Source organism: Microcebus murinus, chromosome 16 (genome assembly GCF_040939455.1).
Source record: "Microcebus murinus isolate Inina chromosome 16, M.murinus_Inina_mat1.0, whole genome shotgun sequence".
NCBI classification, from domain to species: domain Eukaryota; kingdom Metazoa; phylum Chordata; class Mammalia; order Primates; family Cheirogaleidae; genus Microcebus; species Microcebus murinus.
This window is the reverse complement of record NC_134119.1, coordinates 71,202,042-71,207,210: the sequence shown is the minus strand read 5'-3', so window position 1 is coordinate 71,207,210 and position 5,169 is coordinate 71,202,042. Positions and strand designations below refer to the sequence as shown.

Here is a 5,169-nt window from a genome sequence, read left to right as displayed (position 1 = left end):
TAAACCTCACACCTTTTGCAAAAATTAACTCAAAAATCAAATTCTTAAATATAAACCATATAGTTATAAAATTTTATTTAAAAAGACAAACAGGCCGGGCGCTGTGGCTCACGCCTGTAATCCTAGCTCTTGGGAGGCTGAGGCGGGCGGATTGCTCAAGGTCAGGAGTTCAAAACCAGCCTGAGCAAGAGCGAGACCCTGTCTCTACTATAAATAGAAAGAAATTAATTGGCCAACTGATATATATATAAAAAAAAAAAAAATTAGCCGGGCATGGTGGCGCATGCCTGTAGTCCCAGCTACCCGGGAGGCTGAGGCAGAAGGATCACTCGAGCCCAGGAGTTTGAGGTTGCTGTGAGCTAGGCTGACGCCACGGCACTCACTCTAGCCTGGGCAACAAAGTGAGACTCTGTCTCAAAAAAAAAAATAAATAAATAAAAAAATAAAAAGACAAACAGAAGAACATCTTTAGAACCGACAGCTATATTACAAAAGAAAATCTCAAATAAATAACATCTGAAGGAAATAGAAAAAGAAGAACAAAATAAGCCCAAAGTTCAGAGAAGGAAGGAAATAATAAAAGCTAGAGCAGAAAGAAATGAAATACAGAATAGAAAAAATGATGAAACTAAGAATTATTTTTTGCAAATATAAACAAAATGGACAAACTCTAGCTAGAATTATCAAGAAAAGAGAGAAGACTCAAATAAATACAATTAGAAATGAAAGAGGAGATATTATACTGGATGGCACAGAAATAAAAAGATCATAAGGAGCTATTATGAGCTATACATCAACAAATTAGATAATCTAGAAGAAAATGAGTAGACTCCTAGACACATTCCTAGCAATCTACCAAGACTGAATCAGGAAGAAATAAATAGACAGCTTGAATAGAGCAATAATAAATGAGGAGATTGAAACAGTAATAAAAACTCTCCCGACTAAGAAAAGCCCAGGATCATATGGTGATTCATGGGTGAATTCCACCAAGCACTTCAGGAAGCTGTAATACCACTCCTTCTTAAACTCTTCTACAAATAGAAGAGAGGACACTTCCAAATTCATTTTATAAGGTAAGCATCACCCTGATATCAAAGTCACACAAAGACACCACAGGAACAACAAAAAATCATTACAGGTCAATATACTTAATGGCTGTGGATGACAAAATCTCCAATAAAATATTAGCAAACCAAACTCAACAGGACATTAAAGCAATCATACACCATGACTAAGTGGGATTTATCCCTAAGATGAAAATTGACTCAAAGTACACAAATCAATGCGATACACCACATTAACAGAATGAAGGATAAAAACTGTATGATTTTCTTGATAGATGCAGGAAGTGCATTTGACAAAATTCATCATCCTTTCATGATAAAAATCTCAACAAATTAGGTGTAGAAGGAACTTAACAATTCAAATATGAAAAGCCCACAGCTAACACCATATTCAATGATGAACAGATGAAAGCTTTTTCTGTAAGATTTAAAACAGGCAAGGATGCCCACTCTCCCCACTGTGTTTCTTTTTTTTTTTTTCTTTTTTTTTGGTGAAGTGTCTGTGCAGGTCTTTTGACCATTTCTAATGAGGTTTCCATTTTTTTATTGTTCAGTTTTTAAAATTCTTTGCATATTGGTCCATTTAACTTGTGCCAAAAAAAAAAATTAAAAAAAAAAAAATAAAATTCTTTGTATGTTTTGGATAACAGTTCTTTATCATGTATTTTTTTGGCAAATATTTTTCTCTACATATGTGGCTTGTCTTCTCATGTTCTTGACATTATCTTTAGCAGAGAGAAGTTTTTAATTTTAGTTAAGTCCAGCTTATCAATTATTTTGTTCCTGGATGACAATATTGAGTCTTACTATCTGTGAACATGGGATATCTATTTGTTTAGTTCTTCTTTGACATCTTTCCTCAAAGTTTTGTAGTTTTCCTCATATAGATCTTGTACATACTTCATTTGATTTATACATTTTGGAGGATGCTAATGTAAATGGTGATGTATTTTAATTTCAAATTTCACTTATTGCTGGTATATAGGAAAGCTGTTCACTTTTTATTATTAATAATAACTGTGTGTCCTAAAAATTGGCTATAATTGGTTATTATTAGTTCCAGGAGTTTTAGGTTTACTCTTTTGGATTTTCTACATAGACAATTATATCATATATGCACAAACACAGTTCTGTTTTTCCTTCCCAATATGTATATCTGTTTCTATTGACTTATTACATTAGGTAAGATTCCAGTGCAATGTTGAAAAGCAATGGTAAAAGGGAACATCCTTGCCTTCTTTATCTTAATGGGAAAGCTTGGAGTTTCTCAGAATTAAGTATGTTATCTATAGGTTTTTCATAGATATTCTTTATCAAGTTGAAGAAATTCACCTATATATCTAATTTGCTGATTTTAAAAAAAATCATAAATAGGTTTCGGATTTTGTCATATGCTTTTTCTGAATCTCTTGATATGCAATATGATTTTTATTCTTTAGCCAGTTGATATATGTTATGTTAATTGATTTTTGAATGTTGAACCAGCCTTGCATACTTGTGATAAATTCCACTTGGTTCTTGTGTGTAGTTATTTGTATACAGAGTTGCATTCAATTTGCTAATATTGTGTTGAGGATTTTTGCATTTATGTTCATGAAAGATATTGGTCTGTGGTTTTCTTTTCTTGTAAGACCTTTTTTTGATTTTAGCATTATAATGCTGGAAAGATGACTTGGAAAGTGTTCTCTTTGCTTCTATCCTCTGAGAGAGATTGTAGAGAATTTATATAGTTTCTTCCTTAAATGTTTGGTAGAATTTACTAGTGAATCTGTCTGGACCTGTTGCTTTCTGTTTTGGAAAGTTATTAATTATTGATTCAATCTTTAAATAGATATAAGCTTATTCAGATTGTCTACTTTTTTGTGTTAAATTTTTGGCACATTTTTGTGTTAAATTTTTGGTACATTTTTGTGTTACATTTATTTATTTTGAGTTAGAGTCTTACTTTGTTGCCCAGGCTAGAGTGAGTGCCATGGCGTCAGCCTAGCTCACAGCAACCTCAATCTCCTAGGCTCAAGCAATCCTCCTGCCTCAGCCTCCTGAGTAGCTGGGACTATAGGCATGTGCCACCATGCCCAGCTAATATTTTGTATATATATTTTTAGTTGGTCAATTAGTTATTTCGATTTTTTTAGTAGAGACGGAGTCTCGCTAAGGCTGGTTTCGAACTCCTGACCTCGAGCAATCTGCCCGCCTCGGCCTCCCAGAGTGCTAGGATTACAGGCGTGAGCCAACACCCGGCCATACATTTTTGATTATGTCTTTTAAGGAACTGGTCCACTTCATTTCATCTATGTTATCAAAATTGTAGGCATACAATTGTTTGGAATATTCTTTTTTATCCTTTTATTGTCTATGAAATGTATAGTGATTTTCCCCTCGTCATTTCCAACATTAGTAACTTATTTATTCTTTTTTTTTTTTCTTGGTTAGCCTGGCTAGAGGCTATCAGTTTTATTGATCTTTATAAAGTACCAGATTTTGGATTTACTGAGTTTCTCCATGATTTCATGTTTTCAATTTCATTGATTTCTGCTCTAATTTTTGTTATTTCTTTTCTTCTGCTTACTTTGGATTTAATTTGTTCACGTTTTTCTAGTGTCCTAAAGTAGAAGCTTAGGTGATTGATTTTAGATATTTATTCTTTTTTAATATGTGCATTCTATGCTGTTAATATCCCTCTAAACTGCTTTACTTCATTTCACAATTTTTTTTTTTTTTGAGACAGAGTCTCCCTTTGTTGCCCAGGCTAGAGTGAGTGCTGTGGCGTCAGCCTCGCTCACAGCAACCTCAAACTCCTGGGCTCAAGCAATCCTCCTGCCTCAGCCTCCCAAGTAGCTAGGACTACAGGCATGCACCACCATGCCCGGCTAGTTTTTTCTATATATATATTAGTTGGCCAATTAATTTCTTTCTATTTATAGTAGAGATGGGGTCTCACTCTTGCTCAGGCTGATCTTGAACTCCTGACCTCGAGCAATCCACCCGCCTCGGCCTCCCAGAGTGCTAGGATTACAGGCGTGAGCCACCGCACCCAGCCCATTTCACAAATTTTGATAAGTTATGTTTTTATTTTCATTTAATTCAAAACGTTTTGAATTTTTTCTTGATTTCTTCTTTAATGTATTGATTATTTAGAAGTGTGTTATTTAATCTCAAAGTATTTGTGGGTTTTACAGTTGTTACTGATTTCTAGTTTAATTTCATTGTTATCTGAGAGCAGACATTGTATGATTTGTAATCTTCTTAAAATTTTTTTATTTTCATTTTTTTTGAGACAGAGTCTTACTTTGTTGCCCAGGCCAGAGTGCCATGGCATCAGCCTAGCTCACAGCAACCTCAAATAAGCTCGGCATGGTAGAGCATGCCTGTAGTCCCAGCTACTCAGGAGGCTGAGGCAGGAGGATTGCTTGAGCCTAGGAGTTTGAGATTGCTCTGAGCTAGGCTGACGCCACGGCACTCTAGCCCGGGCAACAGAGCCAGACTCTGTCTTTTTTTTTTTTTGCAGTTCCCAAAATTTTATTAAGATGGAATCACTGCTAATTACACAGAAGCTACTTGCCTAAGCCAAAATCCATGAGGTTCATATGAACTTTTACACAAATTAAAAACAAATAGCATATTCAAAATCCTGATGCCCAGGTGATGAAGGCTGATGTGAATGAGTCTGCACATTTATTTCAGGCTGTTGAAGAGTTTGTGGGCCACGCAGTGGTCCCTTGCATGCAAGAAGTCAAAGAGCTCCTCTGTGCAATCCTCTTCTATATGTGACCAGGAGGAGACACGCTCACCACAGACCTCTAGCCGCTCCCGGGCCTTTACACATTTCTCCAGCTGCTCACATTGCTCTCTCACTGTTGTTAGGGGATCCACTAATTCCTCCTCTTCCTTTTCCTCCTCTTTGGGATCTCCAGATCCAGTCAGCATCTTTTGTACGTCCTCCAGACCCATGTCCAGCTACGGTTCTGGATTTAACACGAGCAGCAACAGCGGCACCTAATACACTTCAGGATCAAGAAGGACTCCAGACTCTGTCTTAAAAAAAAAATACTCCAAGAGGACATGTGAAATGCATAATTATTTAGAACACAACTTTTCAGGT

The 5,169-nt window shown here is 35.9% G+C and overlaps 1 pseudogene across 1 annotated transcript; it reads right to left on the bottom strand.

Moving 5' to 3' along the window:
• Positions 1–4,558: 4,558 nt before the first annotated feature.
• On the bottom strand, positions 4,559–5,018 carry LOC105863867 (cytochrome b-c1 complex subunit 6, mitochondrial pseudogene; annotated as a pseudogene). Its single transcript, XR_001150692.3, has one exon. The product of XR_001150692.3 is annotated as a cytochrome b-c1 complex subunit 6, mitochondrial pseudogene (transcript).
• Positions 5,019–5,169: the final 151 nt, after the last annotated feature.